General features: G+C 45.5%; 1 long non-coding RNA gene and 1 pseudogene across 1 annotated transcript in view; one reads left to right on the top strand and one right to left on the bottom strand.

Annotated features, from left to right (window-relative positions):
• Positions 1-18,005, top strand: part of LOC124596576 — a 256,439-nt gene that overhangs the window by 219,838 nt on the left and 18,596 nt on the right. The window lies entirely within an intron of this gene.
• LOC124597625 lies at positions 16,448-16,565 on the bottom strand (annotated as a pseudogene).

Here is an 18,005-nt window from a genome sequence, read left to right as displayed (position 1 = left end):
GAGTCTAACCGTGTTTCCATTGTTCCCATCTCAGTTCTAATTGTTCCTATATCAGTTTTAATTTCAGATCGAAACTGCTCCATTGTTCCCCTTTGTGTTTTTAACTCAGATCCAAACCGTGTTTCCATTGTTTCCATTCGTGTTACCATTGTTCCCATTTGTGATCCCAGATTTAATATTGCACCCATCAACTGCTCCATATTAACTTGTTCTAAATTCTTTTCGCCCCTAACATTTCCCGCAAGACCATTTTCCTTCGTCATAGCTGTAAAGCTATCAGTGTTCGATACTATTCCAGAATCTTCTATCGTTAATCTCCGATTCTGTGAATTTTCCGATTGAGAAAAATTTTGAAATGGTTCCGGACTGTCTTCCCGACTTATTACATTGTTTTCCACTTCATTATCCATCATACTGTTTTCCTCTGTTGGCGAGTTCGCCATGTCAACAATTTCGTCCTCACTATTCATCATTTTTGCCTTTTTCATTGATCGCGTAATCATTTACAAAATATACGAAAGATTCGTCACTGTACGAAAATCACACACAATGACCCCTTATCTCCAACAATACTATTCACACGCAATGTCTCCCTCAAACACGATCAATCGAACAATTGAAATAATTGCACAAGATTGTCAAACGCGTATACAAGGCAATAAAATTTAAATTTTGAAAAATACCATTAGAAGAATGCCAATTACCAAATCTACACATTCAATACAGACTACAATTACTGAACTACAAATTACTACAACAATACTACAGTCTACAATTTTCACAATCAGAAGAATCCAAGGGACGATCCGAAGCAGCGGTCGCCACGTGCATGGGGGCTTAATTAATTATATGATTGAAAATATTTTTAGTTTTAGTATGTCTGTCCGATTACGCAGTGTCTCGTAATCGGTTGGCCCTGACTAAAATTATTACGCTATCTGACTGCAACAAACAATGTAAGAAAATTTTCGTGAACACAGCTAATTAATTAAGACCCCAGCAACTATAAAAATCTACGAAACCAATGAGCACAAGAGTCACTGTTCTGTATGTGGGAGTGTGACTCAACGTCCACATCTGGCACGGTTCTTTTCCACAAGACAAGAATTTTGATACCAATTATACTGACGTGACAAAGGAAATTTAGAAAAACTATAATTATGCAAAAAAATCACAATTACACTCTAATCCAAGAACACAAGCCAGATGCTTTGTTGACTGAACCTGTAGGGACACATTATTTCAGATACACAACTAATAAAGGAACATTATAAATTTTACCTTCATATATATTGACGAAATGCACTCATTACAATAACATCTGCTATCTCTCCCATCAAATAACTGCATAAGACATGAAACAACGCTCTTTACTACTACATCTCGCTCCAACTTCAGGACAACCACGAGCTCTGCCCACGCACACACTGTCTCTATGAGTTCTTAACACACACTGTCCTCTCCAATGTCACAACAAGCACTGACTGCCACGAACTCTAAACAGGCACTGTGGAGGCGGCTTAATAGTACTCTTTGGCGCACTCTCTGGCGCAGTGGCACAGTGTAGCCACCTTTCAAGATCTTTAAATCTATACATAATAATGCAGACTTTAAACATCACTTTGGGCTATGCACTCATCGTTCCTCTAGTCCCTGACAAAGCTTTTAGCTTGCCGAGTTCCAGCAAGGTACAAATTGAAGTGTCGGCAGAAGTGCCAACACCGTGTTGTTTGAGGAAGCCGAAATGCACGCTATAAGCTCACGCAGGATGGCGTGAGGTCTGAAACAGGATACGTAATGAATGCTCTAAAGAAAAGTACGTAGCTTCTGGAATACTTAACTTTAATCCACAATTGGTGAACATTGGTCTTGTTACTGCACAAGCCGGCCGAAGTGGCCGTGCGGTTAAAGGCGCTGCAGTCTAGAACCGCAAGACCGCTACGATCGCAGGTTCGAATCCTGCCTCGGGCATGGATGTTTGTGATGTCGTTAGGTTAGTTAGGTTTAACTAGTTCTCAGTTCTAGGGGACTAATAACCTCAGCAGTTGAGTCCCATAGTGCTCAGAGCCATTTGAACCATTTTGTTACTGCACATGCTTCATTAGATACATAGCAAAGGATAAATGGCGCCTTGCTAGGTCGTAGCAATTGACTTAGCTGAAGGCTATGCTAACTATATTCTCTGCAAATGAGAAAGGCTTCGTCAGTGTAGTCGCTAGCAAGTCGTCCGTACAACTGGGGCGAGTGCTAGTAAGTCTCTCTAGACCTGCCGTGTGGCGGCGCTCGGTCTGCTATCACTGATAGTGGCGACACGCGGGTCCGTCGTATACTAATGGACCGCGGCCGATTTAAAGCTACCACCTAGCAAGTGTGGTGTCTGGCGGTGACACCACACAAACTCCTAGTCAAACCATTGGTCCTTTTGAGGTTGATCGCCTGTTTTGCGGATCATCGTCTTCAAACTATTTTGTGTCTGTTTGAACCTCTTATATAAGGAGCGGTGAAACGAAAACGAGACAGACGGAAGAAAATAAGTAAAATGACCATTATTTCAAAAGTAGCTGCCGTAACTGTTAATAGGTTTACCCCACTGTAAGACAAGACGGTCAATGGCTTCCTGGAAAAATGTTTGCGTTTGCATCCAGAATCACGATTGTACCCAGGCGTGCGCCACTACGTCTGAATATCTGCAATATCTGCAATTATCCTTAATTTATGAGCATGAGTATAGTATGGGTCCCAAACGGACGAGGGTTTTGTAAGTTACCTCCTTTGTGCGTGGACTACACTTCCTTAGAATTCTTTCAATGAATCGCAGTCCGGCATCTGATTTACCAGCGATTAGTTTTATGTGGTCGTTCCACTTTGAACCGCTCCTTAGGCATTCTTCCAGATGTATTATGCGTACGACTGCTTCCAGTGACTGTTCTGCAACCTGTAATCATGCAGCAACGGGTGTTTCTGTCTATTTATCCGAAATACTTTACATTTGTAATTGTTGCGAGTCAACTGCTGATTCCTGCGCCAAGCGTCGTCGTTCCGCATTTCGCTACAATTTCTTAGTAATGCGACAGCTTCATCGGAAAAAATGCCTCATTGTTCCTCTGTCCTCATGCACTAGGTTGGTTGTCTTTATTGCGAAAAGTAATGGTCTTATAACACTTCTTGGAGATAGTTTCTCAGCTACTTTTACGTCTAAAGATTTCTTCCCGTTAAGAATAACGTATTATGTTCTGGTTGCCGGGATCTCTTCAAAAGATAGATTGATATTCGAACGCCTGTATTTTACTCACCAGGTGGCAGTGCGGAACTGTAGTGAATGGCTTCTGGATGCCTGTTCTGAGGAAACTTAAAAGAATTTAGGAGTAACGGTGTAAAATCTGCATCACGAGGGTTGCAGTGGATCTAGTCATCTGTCTAAACCAATGTGTCACCTCATCTGGTGTGCCACTCAAGAGATGTGTCGAGGAAGGATGGGTTTGTTGCACCGGCAGTGCGTCAGAGAGCCGCGATTCCCTTGTCTGAGGCGACCTTGCGTGCGCTGTTTAGCCAAGTGGACGCCAAACTGTGGGTTGTGTGGCGTCTGCGCTGCAGCTGGCGTCGCGCGGCGTGAGTCGCCGGTGGGTGACGCCCGGTCCCCGCGAAGCGCGCTATTTCCCATTGCGTGTTACGCCGACAAGCCTGAAAATCAAGTGGACTGCTCTGTACAGTCAGCAGTAAGACGACTATCCGGAAAACACAGGTTCATAGCACATGTGTTAAGACGTCAGAGAACATCGTCTTTGCTACTAGACAGAGCCATGTTGATGTTGTTGTTGTTGATGATGATGATGTCTTCAGGCGGAAGACAGTTCTGATGTAGCTTTTCTCGTTACCCCGTGTAAGCGTCTTCATCTCTGCATAGCTACCGCAACCTATACCTACTTGAACCTGTTCAGTCATGGCTTGGTCTGCCTGCACGATGTTTTCCTCTCACACTTTGTTTTGCTTTGAAATCGATTGTTCCTTGATGTCTCCTGGTGTAGCCATGAACCGGTCCCATCTTTCAGTCAAGTTGTGACATAGATTTCTTGTCTCCCCGATCTAGCACCTCATCATTTCAAATGGTTCAAATGGCTTTGAGCGCTATGGGACTTAACTTCTTAGGTCATCAGTCCCCTAGAGATTAGAACTACTTAAACCTAACTAACCTAAGGACATCACACACACCCATGCCCGAGGCAGGATTCGAACCTGCGACCGTAGCGGTCGTGCGGTTCCAGACTGTAGCGCCTAGAAACGCTCGGCCACCTCGGCCGGCCCCTCATCATTCGCCATGCGGTTTGAAAGGCCTCAATTTTCTGCTTCTCCGACTATAAGCCTACAATCCAGACAAATTCTTTCAGGAAAAAGACTTCCCAACACTTAAATTTATATTAAATTTTAAAATATTTTTCCTTTTCAGAATTTTTTTCACCCTGCGTTTTACTAGCTCTCAGCTTCGATCACCGTTATGTATTCTTCTGCCCAAAAAGCAAAACTTTAGGAAAAGCAAATTTGTGGCAGAAATTGACTAAAAGAAGGGACCGATTAATATGACATATTCTGAGGCATAAAGGAGCCATACATTTGTTACTGAAAGGAAGTGTGGGGGGTACGAATTAAAGAGGGAGAGAAGCACTTGAATACGGTGAACAGGTACAAATGGATGTAGAAGTAGCTGGGCAGAGATGAAAAAGTTTAAGCAGGATAGATTACTGTGGAGAGCTGCGTCAAGCAAAATAACAAAACAAAAAATACTTAAATACCTGCTATCATCAGAGTTTCCAGGAGGGTATTGTAGTCAACGTTAACTAAACTTACCGTAGATGACAAAATCTGCAATGGAAGTCAGAGACTGGAATACGTATATCTAACAACCAATGACGAAGTTGGTTGTAAGTGCTACTCTGAAACTAACAGGTTGGCGGGCCGCAACCGATCGATCAGAATACTGACATACAGAGTGGCTATGATTAAACTTTCGCTACTTGAGAGAGCACCCATGAAGAACGAGTGATCGTAGGATAACGAAACTTGGCGGAAACGTTTGTAGGGACATGCGGAAGAGAAATAACGAACAAACCATTGAGAAACACACATTTTATTTCCCACATGAGAGCGTAGCATTTGTTAATTGCGTACCATGTTTCCGTTCCAGGTTGCAAACGTTTTCCAGTGTGACGACCATCTGCATCAACGACAGACTGCAACCACGCTGGAGATACCACTTCACAATTGCGCAGCACTTTTCGAAACGTGAACGCGGAATATTCAGCTTGAAGGTCGCACGTTGCATCCAATATTATCACGCAATGGAACAGTAACTTCTTTAACAAAGCCATGTCTCCGCAATATCCTTTCTTTCGAGAGTGCTAGTCCTGCAAAGTTCGCAGGAGAGCTTCTGTAAAGTTTGGAACGTAGGAGAGGTGGTACTGGCGCAAGTAAAGCTGTGTGGACGGGTAGCTCAGTTGGTAGAGCACTTGCCCGCGAAAGGCAAAGGTCCCGAGTTCGAGTCTCGGTCCGGCACACAGTTTTAATCTGCCAAGAAGTTTCATATCAGCGCACACTCCGCTGCAGAGCGAAAATCTCATTCTGGAAACATCCCCCAGGCTGTGGCTAAGCCATGTCTCCGCAATATCGTTTCTTTCAGGAGTGCTAGTCCTGCAAGGTTCGCAAGAGAGCTTCTGCAAAGTCTGGAGGGTGGGAGACGAGGTACTGGCGGAAGTAAAGCTGTGAGGACGGGGCGTGAGTCGTGCTTGGGTAGCTCAGTTGGTAGAGCACTTGCCCGCGAAAGGCAATAATGTATGAGAATGCAGTCTTCCTCGGCGAATTTCATTGATGACATCTTCTCACGTTATCGGCCGAGTCGTTTCGTCATGTTATCGCAATGTTTCGACGATTTTCCTACTTATATCTTCAGAGCATTTCTGGAGTATTTTTGCTAACACCACATCCCACGCGGAGCTCAGATGGAAACCGCTTTCCCGTTTCACAACATTGTCATGTACTCCCATTTCCATTGTCTCTCTAATGACCGAATCCTGGAACCCGTTGTTGCCGCGCGGGGTAGCCGGGTGGTCGAGGCGCCCTGCCACGGTTCACGCGGCTCCCTCCGTCGGAGGTTCGTGTCCTTCCTCGAGCATGGGTGTGTTGTGTGTTGACCTTAGCGTAAGTTAGTTTAAGTTAGATAGGGACCGATGACCTCAGCAGTTTGGTCCCATAGGAACTTACCACAAATTTCCAATTTCCAACCCGTTGGCGCTGCACAGCGGCCTTCGTTGATGCTGTGCATTACCACGGCAGACTTATTGATTTGGCCTAGGCGAACGCTGCTTACGTGTTCTGAACAGTGTTGCAAGATGCGCTGTGTCTGGCAGATCTGCTGCGTGCCGCATTCGCAACCGGTTATGTAGACGCCAGATGCACGTAGCCCAAGCATATTCTTTACTTTAGCAGTTGAGCACAAATGATCTTTACGTTGTTATTCATTATCCTGGCAGTTTTGGCTGTGGACGGCCCTGAGGCCATCCAGCGCAACGCAAATCTGTGTTCAGAAGCCTGATGCACAGATCGCGAGCCGTATGCGACAAGGAAAGTCTGCCTATCGAGTTACAGCAAGGCCATATGCTTGGTTTCTTTTTCTGGAAAGTTTTCTGTGTTCTTCTTGCTCGGTGAAAGAGCCCGTCCTTGCGAAATGATTCCGGCAGATGCTGTGAGCCGCTAGGAAGGTTTTCCTTGTCGTACCTGGCTTGCGTTCTGCGTACCAACACGGTGACCAGAGACTTGCGTTCCTCTGGATGGTGGCAGCTCTTGATGTTTACATACAGGTACATGTGTGTTCCATGTACAACCAGGCTTTTTCTTTTCAACTCGACAGAATTTGTTTTATTTATTTATTTATCATATGGCAACAACAGCAAACACTGACAAGAACATAAAGTTTAATTTTACGTGTATATCTAGTTGTGTGTTTACATATACTTTAGTTTTACTTTTTGGCGCAAATTGTATACCCATTTTTAAATTGTGAAAAATACTAACTTAATATTACTGACTACTTCGGCTGATATAATTGCAAGTTGAAAAAGACTGATACATTTAATCATAGTTCAATATCTAATGCCGGCCGAAGTGGCCGTGCGGTTAAAGGCGCTGCAGCCTGGAACCGCGCCACCGCTACGGTCGCAGGTTCGAATCCTGCCTCGGGCATGGCTGTTTGTGATGTTCTTAGGTTAGTTAGGTTTAAGTAGTTCTAAGTTCTAGGGGACTAATGACCTCAGCAGTTGAGTCCCATAGTGCTCAGAGCCAATATCTAATGACTGAAGCCAACTAACAGCAGTTGAAGTAATTAATAAAGTCAGTATACGGTCCGGGATACTACCTCTGAGGACAGTCTCTAACAGTATGGTGAACAGTTTGTTCTTGGGCCCCACAATCACAGGCTGGAGAATCTCTGAGTCCCCACTTGTGCATCATAGCGTTGCACATGGCGTGGCAAGTTATTATTCCGCTCAGCCTTGCCCACTCCCTTCTCTGCAGATGAAATCCTAGTAGGCTGGCAGTTGGGTCTTGGATACCTCGATGTGCTATTGTTGCAGCATTCCGCCTCTTGTGCCACTGTTCTTTAATGTCGAACTTCTTCTCGGTCCTTGCCGGCCGCGGTGGTCTCGCGGTTCTAGGCGCGCAGTCCGGAACCGTGCGACTGCTACGGTCGCAGGTTCGAATCCTGCCTCGGGCATGGATGTGTGTGATGTTCTTAGGTTAGTTAGGTTTAAGTAGTTCTAAGTTCTAGGGGACTGATAACCACAGCAGTTGAGTCCCATAGTGCTCAGAGCCATTTGAACCATTTTTCTCGGTCCTTCCATTATGCCACAGTGGATTGCGAGATTTTAACCGGTCTGGGGGACGGTTGTTTAAGACTGTATGAATTGTGAGGTCTTGTGGGTAGTCAGGATGGTGTAGTTTCCTCCATTCTCGATCGATTGCTTCTTGCGGTCGTAATTCAGGTGGTAGAATGTTGCTGATGGTGTGTAGCCAGGGGATCAGGGTGGATTTTAATGTGCCTGTAATAATCCTCATTGACTCGTTCAGGTGTACGTCCAGCTTCCTCGTGTGTGCTCTATGTTGCCACACCAGAGCACAGTATTCGGCAACTGGGTACACCAGCGTAAGTACTGTCGAGTCTATGCGTCGGCACCCCATGCTATACCAGCTAGTTTCTTTACGATGTTCTTTCGGGTCTTTAGTTTTTGGCTTGTTTTTTCCAAGTGTTTTTTATACGTCAGAGAACGATCTAGTGTGACACCAAGGTATTTCGGCTGAAAATTATGTCAATCCGTTTGTTGGCAGAAGCTGACATTCAAATGCTGGTTCAAAAATGGCTCTGAGCACTATGGGACTTAACTGCTGAGGTCATCAGTCCCCTAGAACTTAGAACTACTTAAACCTAACTAACGTAAGGACATCAAAGACATCCATGCCTGAGGCAGGATTCGAACCTGCGACCGTAGCGGTCGCGCGGTTCCAGACTGTAGCGCCTGGGACCAATCGGCCACACCCGCCGGCTTCGATGGTCTCTCCATGCTTTTTAGTATGTGTTGAGAATTTCTAAGTCCTTAGTCAACACAGCTTCTCCTTCCTCAACTGTGCTGTGCTGGTTTGTGCGGCTATGGCAAGGTCGTCGGCGTAGCAAAACTTTGCGCCAGCAGTGTTTGGCATGTGACTGGTGTACAAATTGAAAAGTAGGGGTGCTAGGACGGACTCTTGTGGAAGCCCATTTTTCAAGGTAAATGACTTGCTCTGTTTTTGTCCAATGCTAACCTTGAAGTAGCGGTTGTTTAACATATTTTTCATAAGTGTCGCCAGTTTCTTACTTGGGACATGCTTTTTTAACTTCAGCTGGAGTCCATCTAGCCATAGAATGTCATATGCTGCTGACAGATCAACAAAGGCCACTGATGTCTTTAGTTTCTTTTGGAATCCGGCCTTACTGTGGGATGTGAAGGCTAGGACCTGCTCACAGCAGCTCCGCTTGCTTCTGGACCCAGCCTGATATGTTGGGGTTATGTTGTTTATTATTCCTTGTATTCTATTATGGATGAGTCGATCCAGTAGTTTGAATCACACACTCAGAATTTGTGAAAGTGCTCCATGGGAAACGACTGGATCAGAGAGATCTCCTGTCGCGGTAGTTGGTAGGTAGTGGGGAGGGGGCACTGGCGGGGGTGGAAAGCGGTCTGGGTGTCGAGTCGTAGTGGCGCCTGTCTTGTTTCGCCCGCCGCCTCCACTGCTCTCGCATCGCAGCATTGCTGGCGTATTTTTGCTAACACCACATCCCATGCGGAGTTCAGACGGAAATCGCGAATACGGACCACATATTCCTAGTTTGGGCACGCGGTGAAGAAAATCTGCATGACATCCCATTCCCTTTAACATACATTCCATCTATAGGAAGAAGACACACAGGGACATGTACCTAAATGGTAATAGCTGCTGCCATCATCCAGCGCAACGAAAATGTCTGCTCACCACCCTGGTACAAAGAGCGAAAGCCACATGCGACAACGGAAGTCTGCCTACCGAATTAGAGAAGCTGCGCGAAACCTTTCGCAACTCGCCTGTAGTCTTTCTGACACTCTGTTCTCTATTGCCTGATAATACAAAATGAGCAGCTCTTCTTTGAACTTTTTCTATTACATTCGTCGGTCCTACTTGGTGATATTTCAGTTGCGACCAACAATACTCCAGAATGGGATGCATAAGCGTAGCCTAGGCAGTTTATTTAGCAAATCTTTTCCGTTCTCTAAGTGTTATGCCATGAAAATGTATCTTCGGTTCGCCTTCCCCACTATATTTTCTATATGGTAGTTCCACTATTAAGTTGTTCGTAATTGTAATCCCTAGATATTTAACAGAATATATAACGTTTACATTTGTGTGATTTACGGTGTAACCGAAATGTAATGGAAATTTTTAAATGCTTATAGGAGAGACCTTATACGTTTTACTGTTTACGTTACTTGTCACTTTTCGCACTATTCAGACACCTCGTCTAACTCATTTTGCGCTTCGTTTTCATCTTCTGATGATTTTACATTTTCATCTTCTGATGATTTTGTTAGACGGTAAACGAAAGCATCAAAGTCGCTGTCAGTTGAGCAGCGATTTTAATAAAATTACCGTCTGATATTCTGATGACGAATCGCGCCCGAAAAATATCGATAAAGTTTTTATAACACGTAGGTTCTTGTTACACAGCGACCTGAAGCAGCTTAAGACGAAACACAACTGGCTGTTTATTCATAAGAAGTAATGAGTCCCAACGCCAGGGGATCTCAAGTTGATTCCGTGTTTCTAGATTTCCAGATTGCTTTTGACACCGTTCGTCACAAGTGGCTATTGATTTAATTGTGTGTTTATGGAACATAGTTGGGGTTGTGCCACTCGACTTTTGATTTCCTTTCATAAGGGTCACAGTTGTAGTAGCAGTTGACGGGAAGTCATATAGTGAAACCAAAGTGAAATCTTGGGTTCTCCAGGACCTTGTTGTACGCCCTCCGCTATTCTTCTACCTCTACATCTACTACATACTCCGCAAGACACCGTTTGGTGCTTGACAGAGAATACCTTGTACCACTACTACTCATTTCCTTTACGGTTCCATTCCCAAATAGATCTAGAGAAAAACGACTATCTATATTCCTCCATAGGAGCCCTAATTTGTCGAATCTTCGTGGTCTTTATGCGAAATGTGCGTTGGTGACAGTACAATCGTTGTGCAGTCAGCTTTAAAGGCGCCTGTGCTCTAGATTTTCTCAGTAGTGTTCCGCGGAAAGAACATAGTCTTCCCTCCGGAGATTCCCGTCTCTGAGTTCATGGAACATTTTCGTAACTCTCATATTTTGATCGAACCTACCGGTAACGAACTTAGCAGCCCGCCTCTGAACAGTTTACGTCTTCCTTTACTCCTACCTGATGGGGATGCTAAACACTCGTGCAGTAATCAAGGATAGGTCGCACAAATGTTCTGTACGCGGTCTCCTTTGTAGATGAGTCGCATTTTGCCAAAATTCTCCCAATAAACCGAAGTCGACTCTTCGCCTTATACCATCCGTACGTTCCCGTACCATTTTCAGTAGCTTTGCAACATTAAAGATAGATGTTTAATTGATGTGACTGTGCAATGAGCACACCACAAATACTGTATTTGAATGCAGCAGCATTTCCTACTCATCTGCATTAACTTAAATTTTTCTACGTTTAGAGCAACTTGTCATTCCTCACACCAGCTAGAATTTTTGTGCAAGTGATCTTGTATCCTTCTACATTCACTCAACGACGAAGCCATCCCGTTCACCACAATGTCATCTGCAAAAAGCAGCCGCATATTGCTGCTCATCCTGTCCGTCAGACATTTTATGTACGCAGAGAATGACAGTGGTCCTAACATACGTACTTGGGGCTCTCCTGATGCAAGCCTAGTTTATGACGAACTTCTGCCGTCTCGACCAACGTACTAGAGGAGGAGGAGATTAGTGTTTAACGTCCCGTCGACAACGAGGTCATTAGAGACGGAGCGCAAGCTCGGTTGAGGGAAGGACGGGGAAGGAAATCGGCCATGCCCTTTCAAAGGAACCATCCCGGCATTTGCCTGAAGCGATTTAGGGAAATCACGGAAAACCTAAATCAGGATGGCCGGAGACGGGATTGAACCGTCGTCCTCCCGAATGCGAGTCCAGTGTGCTGACCAACGTACTGGATTCTATTACTTAAGCTCTCTAGCCACTCACGTATCTGGGAACCTGTACTGTATGCTTGTACCTTCGTTAACAGTCTGCAGCGGGGCACCGTGTCAGATGCTAGGAATATGGAACTTGTCTGTTGCCCTTCATTTGGTTCCCAGTGCATCATGCGAGATAAGGCGAAGCTGAGTTTCGCATGAGCGAGGCTTAGTGAATCCGTCCTTAATTGCGGAGAGAAGCTCTTCGGCCTTAAAGAATATTTTTATATTCGAAATGAGAATATGTTCGAGAAACCTGAAGCACACCGACTTTAAGGATATTACTCTACAATTTTACGGGTCCGTTCTTTAACCCTTCTTATCCTCCTGCAAGAATGATTTCTTAAGAGCGAGATTTAAAACTTCGGCTTTCCTTTAACTGTCTTCTACTGCCTCACCAGACTGCTCAACAATAGCCTCCGACCAGCTAACCGATTTCACACAGGATCAGATTATTCTTGGGATCTCGGAAAGATCTTTCGCTAAGGTGTGAATTTTGTAGCTCTTGTATGCTTCGTGTATCGATCTTTTACAGGCACACTAACTTTCACTGACTTTTGCCTGTCATCATTTGAACTTTGCTTTTTGTACCGAGAGTGCAATAGTCTCTGGTTAATCAACGCTTTCCGAATTTTGTTCATAAACCACGGTAGCTCTCTACCGTCCTTAATTCACTTGATCGGCACATAATACTTCAGGATGCGCTTCACAATCAGTTTAAATTTTACCCACAATTTCTCTGTGTCCATCATAGCGATACTGGATGGCGTCCATTCATTTTCTCAGTTCTATGATAACAACTGCTTACCTGCTCCTTTCAGCAAAAATACACTCGTGCTCAGAAGTACTTCACAAGCCCGTACCACCTGCACTCAGTCCATTGATTTCCATGATGTTGGTATTCTGGCACTAACGAGAGTAGACTTTCTTTGAATGATTCTAAAACTGTCGCGGCTGAATCTGGTGGCCGGCAAAAACATTTGATCATTAACTGGAGTTTATTTAGACATTTTGCACGCATCCAGATAACACAATTTTAACCTCTATAGATACAATATTTTTGTCTACTGTAAGGTAAATTCCCCTCCTATGGCGTCTAATCTGCCTTTGGATACGCCTATACTTCAGAGTTTTCTACTTCGAGTTTCAGCCGTGTCTCGACTCCGAGAGTCATTTAAGTGCAACAAATTTCCCGGAGGGCAGTAAATTAAAGACATTTGTTACAACTTATTGTCAAAATTTTAGCAATCGAAATGTCTCTACTTTGTATGCCATATGATTTCGCTCTCAGAGGACCTCAAAATATCACCTAGCCTACAAAAATCCCCAACCGTCTGCACTCCACAAGTACTCTGTTTCTCCAGTAGATGCTTCCTTTCCATAGTGCACGCTTATCAAGGAGAGTGCTGCAATTCTCCACCCCATAATGCGGGTCCAAAAATCTGCAGCCAAGGTCGTCGTAGAATAGGCCGAGTCTTTGGTTGATACCGTCCACTCAACTCCAAATCAAAACACTCCAATCAGTTCCGGGGAAAGATGCTGCATATTGTGAGCTCTGCTTACACCCCAAACGCGAGGACAGCAGTCTTCGCCCCTTTTGCCAGCCAGCCATACGACGTGAGGATGGCGTTAGAACCCTAGCGATAGGCAGTCACTGGTGCCTATGTGACCCACAGTTTGCAATCGACTGCACGCTGCACGCTCAATAGCCTCAGGCGTGACCTTCTCGATATCTCGGATTAGGCTCCCCAGCAGTTACGAGGACACACTGGATTTATTTTCCGGCCGTGGAAGCTATTTTCCGGCGAGGGTTCATTATTCGCCTTGCATTGAAGCTTTCGTTAACTAGCGAACCTCTCTTTCAGCGTACGCGCTCGGACCCTGCTGAAGGAGCAGCCACCTGTCCACTCACAGGCTGAGTGAGTGAGGCTACACGGACACCCCTCACACTGACGCTCCGCCTCGAGCGACGCGAATGCCTTCCCACCCGCCACTCCCCCTACGGCGAGGGTAGATCCACCGCGTGCGGTACGCTGCAAAGTGCCTCAGCAGCATAGCGCATGGGCAATTCGTGGATCAATCCGAAGACCTCTTGAGAGAAGAAGAGAAACGTGCAATTTTTTGAAGTTACAGCAATTCCCACAATTTTGTATGACAGTAAAACTTGAATAGTAAAAGATAACATCAAAGTAAAGACTAGACAACCGAAAGGACAACTTTCACAGAAGTCGATGTGCGTATGTGACAAGACTACTTAAGAAATGTGAGACCCAGACAATAATTAAAATCTCTGCTCTAAATTCAAAAATTGTACATTAGAGATAATGGTTACATCAACAAACTTTGGAAATGTGGGACCACAGTTTGTCGTAGTTAGCTCTAGAACCACAATCAGGGGGCAGAAGAAGAAGCGTCATACAGGTCACAGATTCGTGATCCTCATCGGACTTGGTAGTGGGATTTAAATGTGTCATTACTAAACAGGTACTCTCTAGATGCAATATTTATCTGTACGTAAATAAAATAATATATGGTGCATAAACGCAAAGTCCGTTAACATGAATTAATTTTATTGTCAAGAAGGCAGATGTCAAAAGCAGAAAGAAAAGAAACGTGGGAGATTCGGAAAAAGGTGGACCGATGGACCAGAGCAGACGAAAGTACTTTATCCAAAGTGGAATGGGCTAAGTCAAATTCAAGGGTGTAGCGTAGCGTAGCGTTACGAATTAACGTTGGTCCGCGCAGATATTGTATCAGGGTCGTGGTGTAATGCTTGGTGAGTATATTACCTAATCTTGTTTTCACAGAAACGAGTTCAGAAAAACGAGGCAGGATGTCGTGAATAACACGGCACATCTGACTTACGCCAAGAAGTAGTGTTGGACTTGAGCCAAAGGGCGCCACGTCTGCATGGAACCAGGAGGATGTTTCGTGACGCAGCACCAAAGTGCGGTGTGCCACAACTCAGTTTCTTATAAAACGGTGAATTGCCGATAGGAAAAATGGCGAATGGTCGACGGAAAAACAGTAGACAAACCGGAAAGAACAAATGGGGAGTAATCGATTGTCGGCGAACACGAAATTTCGGAGACATCAACACAACTGGATGAGGATAGAGCGCGCACCTTCCTCCTAGTTACGCCCCCAGATGGCACTGTTAACTGACGTGACTTCCACGCTGCCCGCGTTGTGGCCGTGAAACCAAACCGTAATGCCAATGCTGGTCCGTTTATTTCGATATCGGTGTCCGAATCCGCAAAAAATGCTGAAGGGTGCGTCTTCGTCTCAGCTCTGCCAGTTGCAGAAGCGGCAGGAAGGCACGGAGCAGGAGGTGCGGCCTTTGGCGGCGCCGCTTCCGCCTGCGCATGCGCCGTGCCAGCTCCCACGTCGCTACAACGGTGACGTCATGTCGCATTACCACCGACGATTATGTAACTGACGTCGGTTCAGGACTGCCACACATCTACGTTTTTTTGTTTTTTGTTTTTTTTTGTTTTAGGGCGCAAAAACAACTAGGGTCATACGCGCCCATGTCAGAACAATATAACACTAAGAAAAAAAGAGTTAAAAACTACGCGTTAAGCCAAGGTGACGGAAGGAAAGACAGCTAAAAGCAGCAACTTAAAGGAAGGTTCATAAAATACGTCATAGAGGAACAAAGTCCTTGAACTAAAGATTAAATGTCCTTCGCCATATTGCTACGGCGGATAAAAAGTAAAACACTGTCAACAGCCCGCGCACTGTTCGCTAAAACGGCTGATAGCTCAGACGGCATAAATGAGAACGTAAGTGGTTAAAATAAGGACATTCTGTCATGAAAGGGCGAACCGTCAGAGGTTGAGGCCAGTGAGCACATAGTGGAGGCGGGCATCACTCAACAAGTGGCGATGGTTAAAAAGACAGTGCCCAATATGCAATGCAGCTAAAACGATTTCCTCCCGGCGAGACGGCCGAGAGGAGGTCGTCCAGGCCGATGGGAGAGGTTTAATTCCCCGGAACTTGTCCCCATGAAGGGAGGGCCAGTGGTGAAGCCAAAGTGGCGCCACCTGCTGACAGACGGCAACACAGAGATCATCGGAGGGAGTGCAAGAACTAGCGGGCCGAGGTACCAGGACTGCAACCTAGGCAGCAGCGTCAGCGGCGTCGTTTCCCGTCAGACCGACGTAACTAGGAACCCACGTAAACATCACAGTGACTCCATCAGCCGGCCTTAGTGGCCGTGCGGTTCTGAGCGCTACAGTCTGGAACCGAGCGATCGCTACGGTCGCAGGTTCGAATCCTGCCTCGGGCATGGATGTGTGTGATGTCCTTAGGTTAGTAAGGTTTAATTAGTTCTAAGTTCTAGGCGACTGATGACCTTAGAAGTTAGGTCGCATAGTGCTCAGAGCCATTTGAACCATTTTTTTGACTCCATCAAGAATGAGCTAAAACTAAACTAAACTCCTCCCGAACAGGCCATGAGGGCCCAACGGTACCGACTGGCCGCCGTGTCATCCTCAGATCACAGGCGTCACTGGATGCAGATATGGAGGAGCATGTGGTCAGCACACTGCTCTCCAGACCGTATGTCAGTTTCCGAGACCGTAGCCGCTACTTCCAGTCAAGTAGCTCCCAGGTTTGCCTCACAAGGGCTGAGTGCAACGCGCTTGCCAACAGCGCTCGGCAGACCGGATGGTCACCCATCCAAGTGTTAGCCTAGCCCGGTAGCGCTTAACTTCGGTGATCTGATGGGAACCAGTGTTACCACTGCGGTAAGGCCGTTGGCATCAAGAGTGAACAAGTGACTGCTTTCCTTACCCGTTGCACACAAATCGTCGGGGTGGTTAAAATGGGAACGGTAGACTGTAATTTTCTATTTGTCAATTCTTACAGTGTTTTGGAACCGTCAAGCTACAGTCTTATGCTGTAGTAGACAATTAGATAGCGCTAAAATCACACGCATTTGTTATCACATTTATTTAACGGGATGCTGCTGTTGTGATTTCCAGACCGAAGACTGCTCTGATGTAGCTCTCCACGATACTCTATATCCTGCAAGCCTCGCCATCTCCGAATAAATACTGCAGGTAAATTCATTTGAACCTGATTACTGTATTAGTCCCCTACCTAGCCTCCCTCTGCAGTTTTTACCGCCCGCACTTTTCTCCAGTACTAAACAGACGAGTCCTTGATGCCTCAGGATTTGCCCTATCAATCGATCCCTGCTTCTAGTCAAGTTGTGTCGTAAAGTTCTTTTTTTTTTTTTTTTTACAATTAGGTTCGGTACCTCATCAGCTACTCATCTGTCCATCTAATCTTTAGCACATTTAAAAGACATGTGTTTCATCCTTGTGTAAACTCCTTATCGCTAACGTCTCAGTTCTGTACCAGACTATACTGCACATAAATACATTTTCCAGTCACATTAACGTGACCACGTGTCAAAAAGTGAGGTCAGTGGAAGGTAGCGACAGGGATGTGGAGACATGCCGATTCCACTGCCGCGTCCAGCTGCGTTAGGTATCTCGGTTATGGATCCATGACGTGAACGGCCCGATCTAAATGGTCTCACAGATCCTTGATTGGGTTTAAATCCGGGGAGTCTGGTCACTAGTGGAGCCTAGTAAACTCATCCAGGTGCTGTTCGAATCACTCACTCACACAGCGAGCTGTGTCACATATTGCATTGTCCTCCTATTAGATGCCATCGTGCAGGGGAAAGACAAACTGCATGTAGGTATGGACATAGTCTGCAAGGATAGACCCATAAAAAATGGTCCAAATGGCTTTGAGCACTATGGGACTTAACTTCTCAGGTCATCAGTCCCCTAGAACTTAGAACTACTTAAACCTGACTAAGCTAAGAACAACACACACATCCATGCCCGAGGCAGGATTCGAACCTGCGACCGTAGCGGTCGCGCGGTTCCAGACTGTAGCGCCTAGAGCCGCTCGGCCACCTCGGCCGGCACAACGTTTTCATTTGTTGCCCCTGACTTGAATTTCCTTTCCATATTTCTTCTTGGTTTCTTCTGTTATTTACTCAGCGTACAGTTTGAATAACAACCCTGTCTCACACACCTTTGAACCACTGGTTTCCTTCCATATCTTTCGACTCTTTAAATACATTCTGGTGTCTCTACAAGAGGCGAATAACCTTTCGCTCTCTGTATTTTATCCTTACTACCTTCAAGATTTTGAAGAGTATGTTCCAGTAAATATCGTC

Source organism: Schistocerca americana, chromosome 2 (assembly GCF_021461395.2).
Source record: "Schistocerca americana isolate TAMUIC-IGC-003095 chromosome 2, iqSchAmer2.1, whole genome shotgun sequence".
Classification (NCBI taxonomy): domain Eukaryota; kingdom Metazoa; phylum Arthropoda; class Insecta; order Orthoptera; family Acrididae; genus Schistocerca; species Schistocerca americana.
Note: the sequence above shows the minus strand (reverse complement) of the source record. Positions and strands in the feature narration are given on the sequence as shown.